General features: G+C 48.1%; 1 protein-coding gene across 1 annotated transcript in view; it reads left to right on the forward strand.

The window, feature by feature from the left end:
* The first annotated feature begins 19,826 nt into the window (after positions 1-19,826).
* THUMPD3 (THUMP domain 3 tRNA guanosine methyltransferase) overlaps positions 19,827-22,989 on the forward strand; it is a 115,505-nt gene continuing 112,342 nt past the window's right edge. The window contains exon 1 of the mRNA XM_086939227.1: positions 19,827-19,961. The gene's annotated coding sequence lies outside the window, so the exon portion shown is untranslated. The remainder of the gene's footprint in view (positions 19,962-22,989) is intronic.

Consider the following 22,989-nt stretch of genomic DNA (forward strand, 5'->3'; position numbering starts at 1 on the left):
TACGGAAGACCAACAGGCCCTGGAGACCGGGATCGTCGACCCTCGGCTCAACGACAACCTGCCGAGAGGGACATAGTCGACGCCCGCAATCGGAGGTGCCTTTGATTGACTTTTCGCCGTGGGACTCCTGCGCCATGGGAAAGCCGAGAGGACCCAAGGGGACCACCCCGGCTGCCTCGGATTTGGAGGCGCCGGACAAAGAGGATCGTGGGGACCCGGAGAGCTCTGGTAGCCCTCACTTGCAACAACAATTCGACCGGGTCCTAGAGGCGATCGCGACCACGCGCTTGGCCCTTCAACAAGACATTGCCCAGGTTGCGACGAGCCTGGGCCTCCTTAGAGCGGACCATGGCAAGCTCTCGGACAGAGTCAAGGAAGTGGAGGGCTCAGTAAAGACCTTGGAGCCAGCACAGAAGACCCTGGCCGCGACGGTGAAGGATGCCCTGTCCCGGATTGAGGCCCTGGAGCGGCGAGCGGAGGATGCGGAGGGGCGTAATAGGCGGAATAACATTCGAGTGGTGGGCCTGCCGGAAAAGATTGAAGATGGAGATATGGTGGCCTACTTGGAAGCCTGGCTCCGGGACACAGTGGCCCCGGAAGGCCTGTCCTCCTTCTACACCCTGGAGCGAGCACACAGAGTCCCAGCTAGGCCGCCGCAGCAGGGCCGTGCCCCGCGTCCGGTGGTGGCTCGTTTGCTACATTTTCGGGACAGAGACCTCATCCTTAATGCCGCCAGACATAATGGCCCTTACAAGGTGGAGAACAGCCAGGTGAACATTTTCCCAGACTACACGTATGAGACCCAGCGCAGACGGTACTCTTTCCTGGCGATCAAGCGCGAACTCCGGAGCGAGGGCATCCAATACTCGCTCCTATTTCCCGCAAGGCTCCGCATAATCGTTGATGACAAGACTCAGTTCTTCGATTCCCCGGAGGACGTCTGTAGCTGGCTCGAACTCTATAGGGCGGGTAAAGATGGTTTCAGCTCGTCGTCTCAGTCGGCAGTAGAACCTGGACAGCGACGGCGGTCCAAAAGGATTCGGAGTCGCCGTGGGCAGACAGGCAGACCTTCGACTGTGGAGACGTCGGCGGAGCGGAAGGGAGTGTTGGAGGTGCTGTCTACGCTGTCTGGTTCACGGGATGGCCCCATTATGGAGGAGACGGACCTTGGAGACGAGGGGGCACCAACAGACTCGGAGGAATCGGTGACCGACAGTGTCCACACGCCGGTGATCACGCCAAACTCGGTTGAGGACATTTTGGATGGACAGGGATGATGGGGTGAGCTACTTCCATTTGGGTGGGGGTCCGCAGCGGGGGTGGCAGAGGTGGACGATTGCTCGTGAACTCCGGTGGAAATGGGGGTGGGGTGCCCTGCTCATGACATAGCCTTTTGTTCTGGGCTCACTCTAGTCTCGGTGGCCCGAGAGTCGAGGGCCCAATGCCGGCGCCCAGCCCGCACCTAGCCCTTAAGGCCTTCCTGTAGTGGCGACTGCAGGATTAGTTGGGGACTGTGGGATTGTTGGGAGTATGGTTTGGATGGGAACTAGATGGTACTATTTGGGTCCTGTTCTGGGGAGGGTGGGCAGGGGTTTGGTTCGGACGGGAGTTGTTGTTTTTTGGTTGGGGAAAATGGCCGCCATCAGTGTTGGGTTGACTGTTGCTCTCTCTTTGCTGGGACCGAGGTGGAGGGACCCGGCACGAACGATGTGGGACAATGGCTGATGTTGCTAATGTGAAATACATCACTTGGAATGTACGGGGGCTTCACACTATGTCTAGACGTCACAAAGTCCACGCTTATTTAGTGCGTAGAGGGGTGCAAATGGCGCTGCTGCAGGAGACCCATCTCAACAAGGCGGAAGGGGCGGCGCTACAGCGTAGGTGGAGAGGGCAGGTCTTCTACACTTCGTACTCAGCGTATGCCAGGGGGGCGCTGATTTGGATCAGAGCTGGGGTTCCTTTTCAGGTTACGAAATCAGTGGTGGATCCGGAGGGTCGCTATGTGGCCATCTCAGGCACACTGGGGGGGAGGGACCTGAACGTTTGCTGTGTTTATGCGCCTAATGTGGACCAGCTTGCCTTCCTTTCCAGGTTATCGGGCTCGTTGGCCAACTTCTTCTCTGGGCCCCTCCTACTCGGAGGGGATTTTAATTCAATAGTGGACGTAGAGGCCGACCGCTCGCACCCCCCCCTCCCTGACTCTCCGGTTCGCCGTGTGGCTAAAGGTAGGAGGGAATGGCAGATGCACTGGGGGCTTACGGACATCTGGCGGGCACAGCACCCCGACACTAGGGACTACTCCTACTTCTCGGGCCTACACGAGTTGCACGTCAGACTGGATGGGTTTCTGGGCTCGGCGGAGTTGGCTTCCGCAGCGATCCGTTCTGAATATCTGGCCAGGACTATCTCTGACCATAACCCTCTCCTGCTGGACCTTCGCTGGTTTCCTGGGGTACCCGCTGTGCCCACCTGGAAATTGCGCCCGGAGATCCTGGAGGACTCAGTCTTTAGGACGGACCTAGAGGATCAAATCTCTGACTACTTCGCGTCCAATGGGGGTACTGCGGGATCAAGGGCGCTGGAATGGGATGCCTTCAAGGTGGTGGTCAGGGGCTACTGCATTTCTAAAAAGGTGGGCATGCGGCGAGTCATCCTTGATGACTTGGCTGTGGCTGATCGGAAACTCCGGGAGTTGGAACTCCTCCGCCCCGGGCGTCCTGATCTTCAGGAGCGCACAGCAGCGGCGAGGGAGGCGGTGGCGGCGGAGGTCGAGCGGTTGCGCTGTTTCGACTACAAGGCCTATACTGCTAGGTCGCTTGCGGAGGGGGACAGATCGGGCGCGTTGCTGGCGTGGTTAGCTAACCCCACACGCCAGACCTCTTTAACGACGTCCATGCGCACGGCGGAAGGGACCGAAGTACACACTCAGCCTGAGATCTTGAGTTGTTACCTGCGCTACTATGAACGCTTGTATTGCAGTCGCTCTGCCAGGGACCCCGACCTGATTGAAGACTACCTGCGACCCCTAGAGCTCCCGACGGTGGAACCGGACGTAGCGAAAGCTCTGGGCTCCGATATCGAACTGGGGGAAATTCGCTGCGCCATTAAAAAGATGGTGAGGAATAAGACCCCGGGCCTAGACGGCCTTCCGATTGAATTTTATTCCGCCTACGCTGACCTCCTGGCGCCCAGGCTGCTGATAGTTTACAGAGAGGCGAAGCGGCTGGGTCGGCTCCCCGGCTCGATGTGCGAGGCCTTGGTGGTTCCCCTCCTCAAACCGGGAAGGGATTCGTCCGACCCGGCGTCCTACCGTCCTTTATCGATGTTGACGGTTGATTATAAGATACTGAGCAGCATACTGGCATCGAGGTTGCTTGGTCACATGCTTTCTCTGGTACATGAGGACCAGGCCGGATTCATTCCCAAGCGAAACACGACCATGAACATCCGCAGGCTGTTCCGTTTGCTAGGAGACCCACTCGTGGACGCCCCATGCCCGGTGGTCCTTTCAGTGGATTTGGAGAAGGCCTTTGACAGCCTGGAATGGGACTACCTGCGCAATGTACTGCTGCGGTTCGGCCTGGGGAGGGCTTCGTTAGGTGGACTGCGGTACTGTATGCCTCGGCGTCGGCCAGGGTGCGGGCGGGTCCGCTGATCTCCTCGCAATACCCGGTGGAGGGAGGCACGAGGCAGGGTTGTTCACTATCCCCGCTTCTTTTCGCGCTAGCGGTGGAGCCGCTGGCGCTGCTGCTCCGGTCGGGGGCCCATTTTAACGGTTACGGACGCCATCGGGCCCACAGTATGTCTTGCTATACGCTGATGACCTGTTGCTCTTCCTTGAGGACCCGGTTGTTGCCCTGAATGGGGCTGCATCGGCACTCACGGCATTTGGGGAGATCTCGGGCCTTCGAGTGAATTGGGCCAAGACCTGTCTGTTCCCGGTTCGCAAGGGAACGCCCAGCCCCGACATCAGCAGGGAGATTAGGTGGGAACCTGACTGCTTTAAGTACCTGGAGGTGTACGTCTACCACGACCCGACTGACCTCCTGGATGGGAACATTGCTCGCAGCACTCGTGCGCTGCGTGGTAGCATGAACTTTTGGGCTACTCTGCCGCTCTCGGTGGCGGGGCGGATCGCCCTGCTTAAAATGGTGGCGCTCCCCCGGCTGCTATACTATTTCCGTGCGTTGCCGATTTGGATCCCGCCGGCCACCTTTCGCCTGTTATGATCAATGGTGGTGGGATTCCTCTGGGGTTCGGGCCGCCGGAGGGTGGCCCTCAAGACCCTGACGAGGCCGAAAGCTGAGGGAGGTCTTGCGGTGCCAGACTTCGAGAAATATTACTTGGCAGCGCAACTACAGACCTTCACCCAGGAGGTCGCCAGAGAGTTCCGAGGCCCAGAAACCGGGAGGGGCACAGGGATGGCTAGGCATGTTCTCTCCTTCATTACGCTGCGACAACGTCTGGCCCTTCAGGACCTGACGCTCGAAGAGAGGACCATTCGATTGTGCTGGAACCGCGCACACGCCCGGGGACAGTCGCGGTTGCCATATGCACCCGAGCTGCCTCTGGGTATGCTGACGGCCCTGCCTCACGGCGGTGACTGGTCTCGACTAGCGGACTGGGAGGATGCGGGTCTGCAGCTGGTGGGTGACCTCTACGAAGACGGGGCACTACTGCCCTTTCGGGAGCTCATTGACCGCTTCGATGTTCCTCGTGGCGACTTTCTTTTGCACACGGCCTTGATCCGGGCGATTCAGGCGCACTGGAAAAACGGACTGGAGGAACCTCCTACATCTCAGGTGTGCCAGTATGTTATGATGTCCGCAGGAACGGTCAAGGCGGTCACTTGCCTGTATGGCAGACTGATCAACGAGGGGTTGACCCCCCTCACCACCTTGAGGACCCGCTGGGAGGCGGACATAGGGAAGGAGATCCCGGAGACGACCTGGTCACGGCTCGTGGGGCGGGCCTGGAAGGGCACACGCCACGCCCGCTTTCAATTGGTCCACTACTATGTACTCCATAGGGCATATTTGACCCCGGCGAAGATCCAACAATACTTTGCCACGGACTCTGCGGACTGCCCCAGGTGCCGTGCGCCTGGAGCAGACCTCCTCCACATGCTGTGGTCTTGCCCGGGGTTGTCCTCCTATTGCCTCGAAGTGGGGGATACCCTGAAGGAGGTGACGGGGAGGTCCCTATCGGTTGACGCGGCGGTTGGGCTCCTGCACTGGTTTCCGCATACCCCCAAAAAGAAAATTTCTAGTAAATTTATCGATCTAGGGCTTCTCCTTGCCAAGCGGGAGGTGACCAGGAACTGGAAGGCAAGGGTTGGTCCAACGGGGGTTCGATGGCGCAGCGAACTCTTGAAGTGGGCGGCGGGGGAAAGCACGCTGCGATATCAGCTAGCTAGGAGACAACACAATGAGAAGGCGCAGGAGGCAGCGCTAGAATGGGAGACATTAGTGCAGGCCCTCAGGGATTATTGCGCTTCCAGCGACTCCGAAAGTGAAGATGCAGCTTGACCCGAGTCCGATAGGCGATTGTACTCTACATGTCTGTAGCATTTCCAGGGGTTTCTCCCATGGATCCTTCTATGTCTATTTCCATACACTGATGGCGGGGTTGGGGGGGGTTCTGCCTAGTTAATTTTTATTTTTTTATTTTTATTGGGGGGGGTTTCTTTTACCTTTTGTAGGATGATTTAGAAAAGCAGATGACGGGCTGTGGATCATTTGGACCGGCTCCGACCTCCTATTGAGTCCCCACTGGTGATCGCCGCCCGACCTTCGGGTTGTGGGCTGAATGGCTGTGTAATAGAATGTCTTGCCGAGGGGAGATGGGATGTGTTCTACTATTTTCAATTGGATTTATAATGCTGGTCCACTTTGTAAAATTTTTACTAATTCCTGCAATAAAAATATATTTAAAAAAAAAAAAAAAAAAAAAAGAACGATGGGAACTATTATAGGGCGTTGTATTCTAGATCTCTGGATCGTAAACTTACTGGACCCACTAAGACAGCGGTACACTTGTGGAGGGCGGTGACTAAAATTTTGGGTTGGCAGGGTAAGCTCACCATGGCAACTCCCCTATATGATTCTGACCTGCTTGGGAAACTGTGGCACTCCAAAGGGTTCGACAGGTGGGACCTAATTGGTATTTCTAGGGTTGTAGACATGATGGCTCGGGGGGGAGGTTAAATCCTTTGTGGCTCTGCAGGACGAGTTCCAATTAGGTGGCTCTGAATACTTCCGTTATGCGCAGCTCCGCCATGCTCTCACTTCGTGCATGCCCGAGGGAGAGAAAGTGCCAGAATCGTCCCCATTGGAGGATAGGGTGCTGGACGGCCATATGCCGGATAGCGCCATCTCCTTGATTTATAAAAAGCTTATTAATGTGCGGATCGACCTACTGGTGAAATTGAGAGACCTTTGGGTGAATGATGGGGTAGAGATGGATGATGAGGAATGGCAGTCTGCGGTCTCCTCCCCTAAGGAGGTGGCGATCTCGGCCAGGCTAAGACTTGTTCAGCTGAAAATACTCCACAGGGTTTACGTTACGGGCCCATGACTGATTCGTATGGGACTCTCCCAGGATGGGTTGTGCAGGCGGGGTTGTGGCGTGCTGGCCACCTTTATGCATATACTTTGGGAGTGCCCTGCGATTGCCTCCTATTGGGGACGTGTACATGAGGTTATGAGGGAGGTGACCGGGGTGACTCTGCATGCAGAGGCCCGGCGTTGCTTTCTTAATGTGTGGGGCCCGAATGACTATAACGTGTCTCAGACCCGTTGGGTCACCCTGGGCAATATGATAGCCAAAAGAGACATTGCTCAGAAGTGGGGTGCTTCAACTTCCCCCACCGTAGGCCTGTGGGAAACCAACATGGATTGGTGCATGCTCCGTGAGAAGACTGTTTACTTAGCCCGGGGCAGGCCCAAGATGTGGGGGTTGGTCTGGGGAGCGTGGAACTCATATAGGGGAGATATATGTGCACCCCCTGAGATGACGCAACCTGAGGCCCGCCTTTCCCCGTAGCTCCCCCCTTCCCCAGATTCCATGTGTTGTATCCTGAACTGCTACTCCCCGTCCATCCTTTTTGTTATGCAACTGGTTGCTTGTGAGATGTGCGTACCCCGCCCCTCCCCGTGATATGTGCCTAGAACAGGGGTCTCCAACCTTTTGTGTAGTCAGAGCTACTTCTGGCCAGTGAAAATCGTCGTGAGCTACTGAACCCGAATCAACTCGCGCATTTTTCTGAGAGACCGCCCCACGCCCAGTTTCATTGACTTTAAGCCTAATTTCATCAGAGCCCATACTATGGTTTGAATAAAATACCCAAGACAGGCCTGACTTAAGAGTTCCCTAGAGCACCAAAAGGAATGACTTTGGATTTGTGACGCATTTGACACAATCTCACCCCCCATCTTCATCAGGCACCTGCATGAGATTGGTTTAAAAGGACCCGCTCTCCACTGGATCTGCTCCTTCTTAACACACAGAACACAAGCTGTATGCCTGACATCTTACTCATCTGTGGAGTGCCTCAAAGCTCCTCGCTCACCCCCTACCCTCTTCAATGGAAACATGATCCCTTTGGCCAAAATAATTCAAGCACACATCAACATACTCTCCTGCACAGACGACACGCAACCCATACTCTTTTTCTCGGACAAGACCATTAACAAAAGAAACAAGCTTGTGGCCTGCATGACTGAAGTCGGTAACAGGAGGAAAGCCAACTGCCTCTAACTCAACACCAACAAGACAGAAGTAGTTGTTTTCGGCAAGAACACTTCACAATGAGATTCCAACTGGTGGCCAGCCGTGCTTTGACCCACTCCCAGCACGCACGCAGGAACCTCGGAATAATTATCAACGCCAAACTGAACTGACCGCACCAGTAAACGCCGTCACTGCATCCTGCTTACAGACCCTGAAGATGCTTTGGAAGATCTTCAAATGGCTCCCAAGCAACACTTAAAACACTCTTGCGCCCAGGACCCCAGCTAGGACTGCAGGAACACCCTCTACACTGGCAGGGGAGAGGTGTGGTGCAGCGGCCAGGGCAGCTGACTTCGGAGCACAGGGTTTGCGATTCGATACCCGGCTCCAGCTGCAGCTCAGCTCAGCACCATGTGACGCTGGGCAATAGCTCATTTAATTTCTACAACGGCCCCAGCGCCTTGAGATCTGTAAGGGGGAGTAGTTACAAATACAGATGTACTGGCATCACCAAGCAACTCACTAGAAGAAAACAAATCGCCCAGAACAAGGGTTGCAGCAGTTGCCGGATTGTGCCTGATGTGGGCTATCACAATGGTGCATCAACAGCAAGAATATAACAGTTAGTGAGAAGCCTGAAAAATGGTGGCTCACTGAAGTAAGCACTTCCTCCTGATCTGCATAAATAACTTAGTGCTTCACTCCCTTCTTGGGCACCAGGCACACTTACAAAAATTACTCATTCATCCTTTCAGGGTCAATATGAGCATTACTAGTACAATGAGCTATAATAGTACTAGTTACTTACAGTGTGGTGAGATGACAGATGGGACAGCAAGACGTACATCGAAAAAAGCTAAATGTTCCCATTTATATTATCCAAAAGGATAAAAATACATAAATGATGATGGATACAGAGCCAAGAAGCAAACAATAGAAGAGAAACGCATGCGCCGGGAAAAACACAATTAGAGGAAACATCACGTGAACGAGAATGCTTATTATGCAGTGGCAGTAATTAAGCACAGTCTTTAATTAATGCTCTGCACTCCCCGGCTAAGCCTTCACAGCAGGCAGAGGAGTGTTCTTGCTCAGAGCACCCACGGGCCCTGCAGAATTCCTTGCTCCCAGGTCAATTCTACGGTAACACTCCCCATTCCACACAGATCCTTCCCTGAGAATGCCCAATATACCTGCAGCTCCGATTTTAGCTCTCAACAATAGCTCCTAGCCCAGGTACACACAGCCTTTTTTATTGTTTTATATAGCGCGAACTCGACCCGAAAGAATAACAGCACTTTACATGAGCACCAGTTGCATTACACAAGGACAGATTCATCTTTGGTAGGCCTGGGAGATAAGTGATTTGCCCAGAATGACAGGATGTTGAGCGTCTCTGCCGAGACTCGAACCTGGTTCTGCACAGGAAGGCAGAGAGAAGTGGTAATTTTATAGACCAGATATTTCCGTCTTAAACCCACTACAGTGATGTTTCTCTGCAGAGGGATATTTGTTGAAAGATATAAAATGTGTGTTACATCAATTCCTAAAATACAAGAAACTTCGAAGAACACACTTGGCAACCAAACTGCTTCTGTCTGAAAGTGCGTTGCCAGGCAGCACGTTTGGTGCTGTCACCCACCCACACCCGAGACACTCAGAGCAGCCTATGCGGGAAGTGTCAGAAGTCTCCTCACAGAAGGCTGAATTCCACAGCACAAACCACTCCAATAAGTCCCAGAAGAGCGCTCCAGCGCCGCGTGCCCTCCTGCCTGCTGAGGTGTAAACCACCCGATCAGATTATAAAGTTTATTTGAGATCAGTGGGATATGATGAACTCTCTTTATCCACTGTTTGCCCGACAAGTAATAAACGACAGAGTTTTAGACTAGCTCCGTCGCTGGGAGGAGGGCGAGGGAACAGCAGCCCGGGAAGGAAAGAGGAGCGGAGGCAAGGAGGAGGCCAAAATAGCAGCCTGGGCTGGGGCAGAGGGAGGGGGCCCTGGCTACTGGGGAGAGAGCGGGGCAGGAGAGCAGCCCGAGCAGGGGTCAGCGGGAGGGGCACAGATGTGAAACACGAAAAACGGCACAATTAGGAGGAAGAGAGGCACGAAAAAAACGAGCCTACCTACAGTGGCTGCTTCTGGTGGAAGTCACGTCTCCTACTGCTTCGCGCTGGCACCCCTCGCACAATGGCAGACAGTGCGATGCCAGCGCGTTTTCAGTACGTAATGACGTCAGACAATCACGAGAGAAGTCGGAAGCTCCAGGAGAGGAGCGTCATCGCATCATCCTCTTCACCCGGCCCACCCCATCCACAGATCTCCTCCAGTCAGAGCAAGGGCTAGGCGAGCTACTCCCAGGGTCTCCGCGAGCTACCGGTAGCTCGCGATCGACCGGTTGGAGACCCCGGGCCTAGAATATCCTTATGGCCCTCAGCCTTGCTTTTCTTTTCTCTTTCTTTCCTTGTTCTTCCCTTACTTTAGTCTAACTATTCTTTTCTTGACTTGGTTTTCACTTATTGTTATTTTATTATTATTCATTTTAAAATTAAACCTGACTACTTCTGTGCCTTGTTTTTTGTACTTGTTTCTGACCTGCGACAAGTTGCTGCCTGGCCTCCGGGATGTACGGCTGAATAGCGGTGTACTTTGCTTTGATCAATAAAGGTTTTCCACAAAAAAAAAAAAAAAAGAAAAGGGGGTGGTGATGAACAGAGTGTCCGAATTAAGCAGACCACTCTTACCCAGTCCAAAGATCAGGGCTTGATCCATCACCGTTATTTATCTCACTGCACCATCCCAGCTCAGAGCCTGGCTATATGCAAATCAGTCTGTCCCTGGCCCAGTGCATCATGGGAACAGGGCAGACTAAACTACCAAGCCAATTCTTCACCAGAAAGGAGACAAGCTACCGGGGACCGGTTTCTGGCATTTCAGCCGTGTTCGGCCCGGCTTGCTTGAATCCTGATGGTGCAGTGAGAAAGGGACTCATGTCTGAGCATGTAGCCAGGTTCTGAGCTGGGATGGTGCAGTGAGCTAAAAAACGGTGATGGATCAAGCTCTGATCTTTGGACTGGGTAAGAGTGGTCTGCCTAATTCAGACACTCTGTTCATCACCACCCCCTTTTCTGAATCGTTTTTGTCCACCATAAGCGTGGAAGGGTATACTCAGATGTGAGTCCCTTGCTCATTGCACCATCAGGATTCAAGCAAGCCAGGCCGAAGATGGCTGAAATGCCAGAAACCGGTCCCCGGAAGCTTGTTTCCTTCCCAGTATAAGAATTGGCTTGGTAGTTTGGTCTGCCCTGTTCCCATGATTCACTGGGCCAGGGTCAGACTAATTTGCATGTAGCCAGGTTCTGAGCTGGGATGGTGCAGTGAGCTAAAAAACGGTGATGGATCAAGCCCTGATCTTTGGACTGGGTAAGAGTGGTCTGCTTAATTCAGACACTCTGTTCATCACCACCCCCTTTTCTGAATCGTTTTTGTCCACCATAAGCGTGGAAGGGTATACTCAGATGTGAGTCCCTTGCTCATTGCACCATCAGGATTCAAGCAAGCCGGGCCGAAGACGGCTGAAATGCCAGAAACCGGTCCCCGGAAGCTTGTTTCCTTCCCAGTATAAGAATTGGCTTGGTAGTTTGGTCTGCCCTGTTCCCATGATTCACTGGGCCAGGGTCAGACTAATTTGCATGTAGCCAGGTTCTGAGCTGGGATGGTGCAGTGAGCTAAAAAACGGTGATGGATCAAGCCCTGATCTTTGGACTGGGTAAGAGTGGTCTGCTTAATTCAGACACTCTGTTCATCACCACCCCCTTTTCTGAATCATCTTCAAAATTGGAGCAGAAAACAGAAGACTCGATCTCCTTTCTTAGCCGTGGAGAAATAAGTGTTCCCGAATGACCCAATGGCCCATATTTGTCTGTCGGGCAGCGTCTGCAGTTCTTCTGTGAGGTGTGGCATCAGACAGCTGGCCCCTGGAGTCAGTCACAAATGGCTTCAGCATAGTGTCTTCACAGGATGAAAGTGGAGAGATGAAAAGAATTTAAAAGCCGATGTTTGCTCATTGCCTTACTAGCTAAAACGATAATATTTTTGTGCCGAAAGAAAGACTGCTCAACTCTTTTATATTTTCCAACCAATTAAATACTGCCTGTCAAGTTGTAACCTTCGTTTCCCAAATTCATATCTGCTTTGAAAATTTTACTGAATTAAAACATCAAAAAAGAGCTGTTCATCCATTCCTCCTGGCACAATCCTCAATCCGTGGCAGAAGGTTCAGCAGACAATAGCAGCAGCTCCTGCTCCCCTGGAAGAGGGAGGGGCATGCTAGTTCTCGATCATCTGACTAGTTCATAGGGTTACAGGGGTCTGATCCTGGACTTCTATAGGTCAAAGAAATCAATTAAATCATTTTAGTAGAAGACAAAGGTTCTCCAGTTCACAATTCTGTTGATCTCTCCAAGGTGCTTTCTTGCATCTTTGGTTCTGGTGGAAGTGTATGCCCAGCTGGAACCATCAAACACTTGTCCCGTTTTTAATTCCTACCAATATGTTCAATTCTCTGGGATTCCTTTTAGCTTAAAGTTCTCACAAATGGTTTTCAAAGATCGTGGTACCCACTACATCCCCACTCCTCAGGGGATTGTAATCAAGGTCTATTATTGCCATCCAAGGAGGCTCCCAGTCAGAGGTCTTCCTTAGAAGGAGATTGATGTTCAAGAGGAACAAAAAGGGGTGTTACCTACCCACACAGGTCTTTCCCCAGTAGGTCTTCTACAAGTCAGTCCTCATCAGAAAAGACAGGATGGTAACTCAAACTAAAATCAAATCAGAGGGACGCCTGCTTGAAATATCTGGCAAAGCGGCTTTAAATCAGAGCCTTAAGAGTCTCTTCTTGTACTCTTCATTTCACCATCTCATATCCAAGAATAAATAATACTGTACCTCTGACATCCAGATACCAATGTATGGGGTTCAGATGCCTGAATTGGCCAGAAGGCCCCCTTAATTACGTATTAGTTAATATCAGAAGGCAAAAGGCAGGCGTAATTTTGGAAGTTGTGTTGTCCTCATCTGGGATGGTTTTCCTTCTTCTGCAGGTGGGGTCTGTACCAGTGTTAAGGTTTTTCCTTTCTCTAGTGATCCAGGGCTGGGTAGGCACTCTAGCCACTCTTTAAGAAGAAGGACTCCAAAGAGCAGCTGTATATCCAGACTGAAACACAGGAATTCTAGTGTTGAGGAGATAGACTGAGAAGGAGTTTGGGGCTAGGCAGATGTCAGATGAACACTTTTTGCCTACTAGCAAGCTCATCTATAGATATTAAGCTACATAGCTCTCTCCTCTGAAGCACAAATCTTGCAGTTGCTTATCTGACACTTAAATACAGGTGCCCTTGTTCTAACTTTCACTACGTAAAACAGAAATATAATGTTTGGAATGCTTGTATTTATCTCAGTCACTGGCAATTACTTGGGAGATTCATCACCGTCAATTTCTTTGATTACTATGACACTTTAGACAGGCATATGCAAATCAGCCTTTGTCATGCTCCAATATGAACAGTCCAGTCAAACAGTTTCGCCAGATCCCCCTCAAGATGGGAACACAGGCAACACTGGCCCAGTTCTGGACACTTAAGACCTCATCAATCACGTATAGTGTGATTTCTGTGGCACAGTAAGCAAAGGACAAACATCTGGGCCTACCCGTCATACTTAGAGCATCGCACTAAAACTAAACAAAAAGATGCTTGGAAAAATACTTGAATTAATCTGATCCACTAGTAATTATACGGGTCTGCATTCCAGTCCACTGATTTTTTGCCAGTTTTGCCTCTCTAGGGGCCCAGACATATGCAAATCAGCATTGGTCCTGCGCAAATAAGAACAGTCCATATGGAACTGCCAGCCCAGGTCTCCTTCATAAAGGAATACAAGCAACCCCAGACCGAATTCGACCTATTTAAGCTATGGCACAGGGAACATGGGACCCCGATTTGCCTAACACACCAGAACACATTTGCAACACAATTTCAAGATAAAGTCATAATCTCTTAGGTCTATTTAATTTGAAACCATGATGCTGGGAACATTAGCCTCCTGCAGAGATTGAGGTAATGGCATTGATGTGAATCAGTAACCACATAAAGGGACAGAGCAGCAGCACAGTAAGACCTCCTCTGTTTAAAAGTCACACTGTATGGGACGTTCCTCTGTACTATAGGATAATCATGCAAAGACATTAGACCCAGAGATGGATATGGCCTTTATTTAGAGATGCTCAAACATCCCAGGAAAAGTTCAAAAGACAGACACCATTAGCAAGTTTTTTCCAACCTCCACCAACTTGTTCTTGTGACCTCACTATTTGACCATACACTTCCAGTGGTATTTAAGCCCTACATGTCCTGGAAAATCAAATTAGAGGCAAGCTCCACTGTCACAGGGTGGTCCATATATGAGCAGGTGAGGCAATCCTAGCTACCGCCTGAGTACCAGCCAGTGGAGGATCACAAGTAGGCAGGGGGTCCACTGAAAGATCATGAAACCAAAATGTGACCATTTTGCTTAATGAACTCTTAACCCCAGGTGTCTTTAACCAATTGATCAAAAGCTACCAGTAGCTCCCAGACACCTTCAGAGTAGATTGCAGCCTTGAGTTCATTTTTAAATAAGCACAGAGTCACATTTTCCTTCTAAAGTTAAGGGGAAGCTGTGTTTCTTTTACATTATTATCATCAGGCTGCAGACAGCTAGGCCTAATAATAAGTATTGCTCAGTCATATTTATGACCTAGACTGGGGCTGGCAAAAGCAAAAAGAACAGATGACGGATGGAATGCCGCACAACGCAAACATTCACCCAAGTCAACAGATCTGGGTTTAATCCATTGTTCTTTTGCCCACCATGCAATCCCAGTTTGGACTCAGCCATGTGCAAATCTGTCTTGACCCTGCTCTTCATGGGAACAGTCCAGCCCGAACTGCCAAACTAGGTCCTACCTGGACCGGAAACAGGCATCCTTGGACCGATTTTGGGGTATCACCACTCATCAGCCAAGGCTAGCTTGGATCCAGTGGCCCAGTGAACACAGGACTCACGTCTTGTTTCGGGTCTAGTGAGAACCTGGCCTGGCAGTTAGGGCTGTTCCTTTGAGGAGCAGGGTCAAGACTGATTTGTATATGGCTGGGTCTGAACTGAGGTGGCGTGGTCAGCAAATGAAAAACGATGGATTAAACCCAGATATTTGTGACTGGGGTGAATGTTTACATTGTTCAGAATTCCATCTATCCGGTGAGAGGTGAAGAACTGGAGCACTGAGGTATTTAACCTTTAAATAAAAGTCCTTAACAACACAATATTGGAGCCTGAGAACAAAATGATATTTCTGAATTATTTTAAATGGGAGACCATCAACATGAAAAGTTACCTTAATGATTATGTTAACTCTTCATTTTAATGTTTCCCCCATTTCAGAGTGTCCCATTTACAAACAGCAGGCTTCTTGTTCCCATATGTCCCATATGCCATATGTCTACTGAAAAATAGTCATTTTTTAAAATAGGAGGGATTTAAAATGCTGAAAATTTTTTCATATTATGAACATTTTTGCAGAACATTTTTCTGCATTTTAAATTGTTTCCATTTTTTAAAAAAATGGTTGTATGGTTGTGTTATACATGTAACAGTGCCACATATGGTAAAGGGCATGTCCTGTGCAACAATAATATATATGAGAGGCTCTCAGTCACCCATACGCTTATATCCCATTCATACACATACATGTTCATACATCCACAAATACCACGCTCTCACTGACATACATGGCATCCCTGTCATATTACCCCTAGTCAAAGTATTTTGTTAAAACCATAGTATCTGGCTCTAGGGACATTAGTCTTAAAGTCAATGAAGCTGCCGGTGTCTAGTAACAATACGTGAGTTGTTTAGACTACAGTACCTCACAATGATTTTCTCTGATCAGACGTAGCTCTCACTACAAAAAGGTTGGAGACCCCTGATTTAAACAAACTAGTAGGATTTTTATTTACAAGGAAAAACATGAATCAGAAAAATAACATACTGCCTGAATAAGCTGTTGTATAAAGCTTAAGATAAGTATGAATTATTAGTGGATGATCAAAAACACATCCTAATTAAGATGTGTGAAACAGATCAAGCAACATTGATCGCAGAATCTTTGCACTAGGCAGCTACCCACCATGCACAGCTGGACCTAGTGAATTTCGAACACAAGCTTAAAAGAAGCTGTGAATCAACCGGGTGGATTGGGTTAGCACAGAGTAATGGAATCCCGCAAAGCAAACCAGAAGGGATGTAAAAATGACCCACGGAAATCCCTCTAACACAGGCAGAAGAGTGTTGACACATGGGTTATTCTCAGTATTCGTGCTATATCACACCAAAAGAATGGTGGGAAAGAAGCTATTGGTGTGGAGTCTGTGCATGCTTAGTGTAACTGGAAATCAATACCTAAATATCTCCACCTCCATTCCCCAACCACCCACACCAACAAATACAGGGCTGCCTGCTGTTAGACATGGTTTTTATTGGAATAAGAAATTGTGTGCTTTTGTTAATCAAAATACTGTCCTGCTCAGTAATATGTGGCCTTCTATCACTTGCCTGATTGGTGACCACATCACTGTGCCATTTGTTTGACTTACTCTACAATCCAGATTGAAGACATCTCTTGCTCAATGCATTCAAGCCTACTTGCACAGGACTGGATGGATAAAGATAAAACCCGGGGCAGTTTGATGAGGAGTGCACCTATTTCGTGGTCAGCATCCCTAGTAGTAGAGAATATACATGACAACTTGCACACAACTCCAAGAAACATCTCGGGTGGGCGAGTTACCTTCAAGCAAGCTTAGTGGGTTGGACCTGTGATATTCTGGCCTGACCAATGCCCATCCTGAATTGAATCCTTATAACATTCCTGTGAGTGAGAATAAAAGGCGATCTTTTCGTGCTTCAGGGAACATTGGTGGAGCTCAGGGTTTCGCACTAATCAGTTCCTGGAGTAACTGTGTGCCGCTGTGTGATTATCTATAATACACAGTATTTGTGGGAACCTGGCTCGCAACGTGTTTCTTCTTCCCAAAAGAGCAAAGAGCAGGTGTATGCTGGTAGCAGTCTCGGCCTCTTGAGCATGTGGCTTGCCCACCAATTTCCCCCTGCTGTGGCAGTTGGAGTCTCAATAAAACTGCCCAAAAAAAAGACAAGAGAGGGTTCCAGAAAACCTGCAAAGCATGGGTAGGGTTAAGGGAATAACGAACTTTAAAGAGGGTGTGCCAAGGATGGGCAGAAAGAGAGTAAGCTCTTTCCTTTTTCAACGGTTCATCAAATCAAAATATTCTTAAAGCTCTACAATGAATGAGACAAACCTTCTGATACCATTCATGTTCAGCGCCCTTCATTCTGAAAATCTCCATCCCAAGCTTTGCTTTACAAGCACACAAAGCCTAACAAGATTTTTTGGTTTACTAAACTGAAGCCTGTTTAGCTACTTTCTAACTTCACAAACAAGGTACCTTGAATAAAAAACATAAATAAAAAAATGGCAATTGATAATATTTATTTTCATAATTGCTGTATTATTGTATAGTATGCCTCAATGTCTTAACGTTTTATTGACTGCTGAACAAATGGAATTAGAGCAGGTGTCTCTGCGATAACTGATATGGACTCTAGCCTCTGTGTGCTGCGTGGAGGTCCTATTAATACGTCTGACAGAAACTTGCTGACATGGTCTTCCACATGAGAAACTGAATAGAAATCATTACAAAATTACCAAGCAGTAATCATATAATAGGACCCATATTGTGTGAAACACTGAATTATTTAGATAGAACTCAACATGACTAAAGTTATCCTAAATGTGAAGAGGGGAGGCAAAATGCGATAAAACCAATAGCTTCCGATAGTTGTTGGATCCAGGAGATAACTACATGCTAGTGTCACTTTCAGCGCTTCAAAACTTTAATGGTACTGCACATGTGAGCCTGAGAACAAATTGTCTATATTTGTTTCTTGTCAAGGTTTACAACAAGCATACATTGGATTGATTTTGAAGGCTGAAGCAGAAAATTACATAAATGCACTTTTAAGCTCAAAAATAAAGCCTTGTATGTGCTACCGTTCCCCTGAGCACCACATTGCTCTCTTGTGCCCTTGTGTACTTCTTTGCCACCTTTCATGTTACTTCAGACCCCCGTCCTCCGTGATCCTTCCCTGCACCCTCTGGGTTGCTTACTGCCCCGCTCTTCTTGTTACTTCCCCCAACCACTAAAAAAAAAAAAGTTGACACAGCAAAGCAAATAGTTCCGAAAGGTAAAATGTACTGGCTTTGCCAATGCGTCTCAGTTGCTGACAGTCTGCTGCGGCCCAAATGTTTTCCCAACAATTAGTCTAACCTCTATCCAGACACACTAGTCAGACCGATATTGCTCAGGCCACTCACCAAGACTCTTATGTGGCTCACTAATCCGAGAAGAAACTGACAGTATGGTTAGTACTTCGCAGGGCACACGTCGGGGGTACACGTGGGTGCACCACTTTTTTTTTTTTATGAGTTTTATATAGCACGAACTGGACCCGAAGGTATCGGGTATCAGAGCGCTTTACCGAGCACCAGTTGTGTTACATGAGGACACATTCATTTTTGTTAGGCACGGCGAGATTAAGTGATTTGCCCAGAATCACAGGATGTTCAGCGTCATTGCCGAGACTCGAATCCAGTTCCCCAGATTCAAGGTCGACCGCCCTAGCCCTTAGGCCAACTCCTCTCCCCTTTTTCACAGGATGATCACCGTCCACCCTGCCAAGAATTTGGGCAACACTGAATAATGTGCTGAAAGTGTCCCGGTGTAATTTCCAAACACCGGGACACTTTCAGCAGCGCCTGCACATTGTCTGCTTTCCATCTGCAACAAGCAACAACGTGCAGGCGGGGCTTTCTTATTTAAGACTCCTGCTGGGCCCATAACAAAGGCCGAATTTGAGGGGTCATCAGGCCTCCTTTTGTTCGAGTCTCTTGGCTGGGAGCAGTCAGGAGCCTCACACCTGATGCAAATGAAGCGGAGGGTAAACAAAGGCTCAAACCTTGTTAGCTCTTCACACTACTTAAGAGAGGCAGCTTTTCACTTCGACCAGTCCCTGTTTAGGAGATATGCATGCATTGTGAGAAAATCAGACGTGTTGGTCTTTCCCAGTATTTACACAAAGCAAATTGCATTTATATAGAGCTTACTTCCCCTGATGAGGCGTTGAAATAAAGTTAGTACCACTAGTATGGCCCTACTCATTGCAATGCAGGGTGTCAAAGCTCTTTACATCAACATGTGCATATTACATGTACAATAAATTATATAAGTTTGTAAATGAATGGACGGGATGTATTACATAAAACTGGGGGATTGCAAGGTGTAGAAGTCACATATCATCTTCCAAAGCTCACTGTGCTGTTATCCTCGCAATGCGCTCAAACATACAAATGATAGACCTGCTAAACCTATATGTGAAGGCTTTAGATCTGATGTCACTTCTTGTGATGCCACTTCCTGTAAAGTCGTGGCTTGTGATGCCACTTTCTATGATGTAAATTCCTGTGACGCCATGTGTAATGTTGTGCACCATGATGTCATGCGCCTTGATGTCGCGCGCTGTGTTGTCACTTGCATACTGCCAAACTAAGTTAGTCCCACAATTCTTTTTTTAAGACTTGTGCCCTGGTACTTCGTCTAGGAATACCTGCCAATGCTCCTAGTTTATTTAGGTAATAGCTCTCGACTTTTAAAACCTAAGAATCGTTAAACAAGTAATGTGCATGTCTGTCTCCAGCAGAAATATTTTCCCAGCTGGAGATGCCTCTGCCCACCCAACCCATATGAAAATGTCCCAGGCGTTCCCCGTGCAACAATATCAGTAGCTCAGACATTTGTGACGAGCCTGCGTAATAAACAGGAAAACTCACTCGCAGCAGGACAATCACTTCCGGGGTTTGTACATGTTACGTCGTGTTTCTAACCAATCACATAACAAGTGGGCGGGGTATCTGCTAAGCCCCTCCTACGGTGTCCCTTTAGTCTCAATCATCGTGCACCAGCTTTCGATTGCCTCTCTCTGCCTCCTGTAATGGCAGTCGGTTAGAGCCGGCAAGGCTGAGGCAATCGTCTTTGGTGAGGTTCTCTGTCGGGAGGTAAGGCCCAATTTTGAGAAACCTCCGCTTTGTTTAGGAAGTCTGCAGGCATGTAAGCTCGTCATTGTGCCTTTCCACAGTGTTTTTAGTAAACATATCTAGTTTGCAAGCTTTCATTTCTGCAGTTTTTAGTAAGCACACATGTCGCTCTAATTTATTGTGTGTGTTTATTTGAATTTTATGTACCCCCTGCGTTGAAAATGTGCGGGACTTGGCAAGCACGTCAATAAGTGTTTAGAAATAAAGTTGAAATTTCCAACCTTGAAGTATCCGAGATTCTGATTGCTCTTTGAGTGGAACCTTCGCTGCTGAAATGTGCAACGAACGTGACTGCTCATCAGTTCTCTTCATTGCTCCAAGTCCTACTTGTCCTCGCCCCTGTATTTTCTTAGGATAGACTCCAGTCTCACGACCGAAAATAAAACCGGAATGTTTTGTCACAAACCGCACCAACCCTTAGCTGTGTACTATAAGAAAATAGCTTTCTGGTAATCCAAAACTCTTGCAAATGACTGAACTTAAGGGGAACGCGCTGGTTGGAATGACTGGGACCTGTAGGACCAAAAGTAATGTCTTTGTTTCTGGTCCTCATCATTACTAATGAAATATAACAAAACAATATTGCCTTTGTCAATCACTAAAATAATGCAAAGCCCAGGGACTTAATTGCAGATAGATCAAATCTATCTAAAACGTAAACGCTATGTAAGCCCTAGTTAAGCAGATTGCAGTGTACCAAACCCTAAGTTTTTCTGAACATTCTATATTCTATTACGTTTATAATATTTCATAAAAGTGTGTTCTAAAACCCAGCTACAAACTCTACAAATCTTATCAAGAGAAACATCTTACAATTGAGCCTGAGAAGCAGTAACACTGTAGTGGAAAATCCTTGCACTTTGGTTGGTACAGAATATTCCAACTTTGAATAAGCTAACAAAATTGTTTACTGCATCTATCGGCTCAGGTATCTTAGAATTTGCATTTTTGAATTTGTTGGATCTTTTAAGATTGATAGATAGTGCACACTTAACATGCAATAAACCCAACAATTGTTCTTCTTCAGAAGAGGGAAAAGGCTAGAAAACAGAATGATCATTTTTTGAGAAGTATGGAACTTTGAGTTCACAAAACGTCAGAAAGCAGGACCTTATGATCAATTACATGTAGAAGCTTTAAGACAGGAGGATGACAGAGGAAAACTGGAAGTTCAATTAAGTTCCGAACTAAAGTTATTGCCACCAAAAAGCATAGTTCAAAAGTAAGATGTGTTGGCCAGAAGTCGCCAAAGTTTCAAAAGGAAAAGATTGTAAAGGTTTTGAGATTAGGGAGAGATCCCAAAGAGGGACTGAACAGTGACAGGGGGAAACAGAAAGTCTATTAATGTAGCCACTTTACCATTGTCAACGGTTCACTGAGCAGGCTGATCCCCCCCCCCCCCCCCTACACATCTGCCATTCACAATAGTTCCTATTTGAACTGTCAAGCAACAGGCCAAGTTTCCTCCCTCTCCCATCTATTTCAAGTGATGATGTGGTATTCCCAGAGTGTTTTCTTTCTCCCTATGAAACTCGTCCTTTACTAAGTTACAAGGAATTTTAGCTTTAAAATCTCTCATCATCAAGATTACCACATTGGGAAATTTAAACTCATCCTATCTTTCAAGTCTATAAGCTCCTTCAACTGGTTATCCAATATTTTATTTGGGTGAAAATAATAATTAAAATAAAATCTGAGCAGACTTTTGCCTCCTTTGCACCCTGGTTAGGAGGTAATATCCCACTCACTAAAACTGTCTGGAAATGTGTATATTCTTGAAGAAACATTATCCCCTCAATCTCATATTTTACACTAATCATTACTGCAAGTCTTTCAGTGGGCGCGACCAAACTTGCCCTTAACTGCACCGGTACTGAACACTTTATAATCACTCATCCGCACCTCGTGCTCTTCCTAAGTCTCCAGCAATGCCATGATCATAGCATTCTATCCTCTACGACCTCCACACAATGATTCTAGATTCCTTTTCAGGCCCACAATGTTCTATGAAACTGAATGTACCCCTATATCATAAGGATCTGAAAAATAGGGGTCTAAAAAACAATTTTTGTCACTTATGCCCCCGTAACCGATTCAAAAGCATTATCGTCTTATTTTGCAGTTTTTTCTCCGTTTGAAAAAAATTGCCTTCCCTTTTCAGATTTCATTATGTGAATATTTTCATACAGCCTTTCAGGCCCCGGACCACTCAACAAGGAGACATACTTATGTTGATACAATACAGGCCCTCCACCTGCCCTTCTGGATCTTCTCCTGAGTCGCTAACACTGCAGAGGCAGCAGGCCTATAAATAAATTGAATCGTATACATCAAAGCCAGATCTTTGGAGTTCATCCGCTGAGTCCATGACTTCATCCACCATGATTCTAGAATAAAATAAACGCAGGCACATGGCCATGATGATGCCACCTCACTTGCCTTGGGGAGGACCACCAAAGAAAAATCCTAGAAGGTATTTTTGATCATTGTGGAATTAATCTCAAAAGAGATAAGATGTATGATCTATTAAAAACACATTCCATGTCTGAGAAGATGTCTTTTTGATTGCACAACCCACTCTACTTCTTCATGGGGTCTAACTGCTGAGCCCTCACCCCATCCTAGTTCTTCTTCTGGGATGTCTGGTCACCCTAACTAGGGGCCGGGGACCAAGGACCGGGGGCCAGGAGTAGCGAGATGCTGGGAGACGAGGTTCATGTGGAGTCTCACCGGCGAATAAGCGTTTGACGTCAGTGCGTCCGCGCCAACCCATGTACGCCAATGCTCCAATCCTATGCAGCCTTGAATGTGTGCACCAACAGCTCGAGGAAGTTCCTGCTACTCTTCTTCATAAAGTAAATGAACTGTAGTAGAGGAAGGAACGTAGGAAACAAGGAATGCTACAGTCTGGAAGTGCCTCAGAGATTGACTTGAAATCCCTGCAACGCCGTGTCACTATTTGGCAGTCAACGACAGGCGAGTACCATCT

Source organism: Lissotriton vulgaris, chromosome 9 (assembly GCF_964263255.1).
Source record: "Lissotriton vulgaris chromosome 9, aLisVul1.2, whole genome shotgun sequence".
NCBI classification, from domain to species: domain Eukaryota; kingdom Metazoa; phylum Chordata; class Amphibia; order Caudata; family Salamandridae; genus Lissotriton; species Lissotriton vulgaris.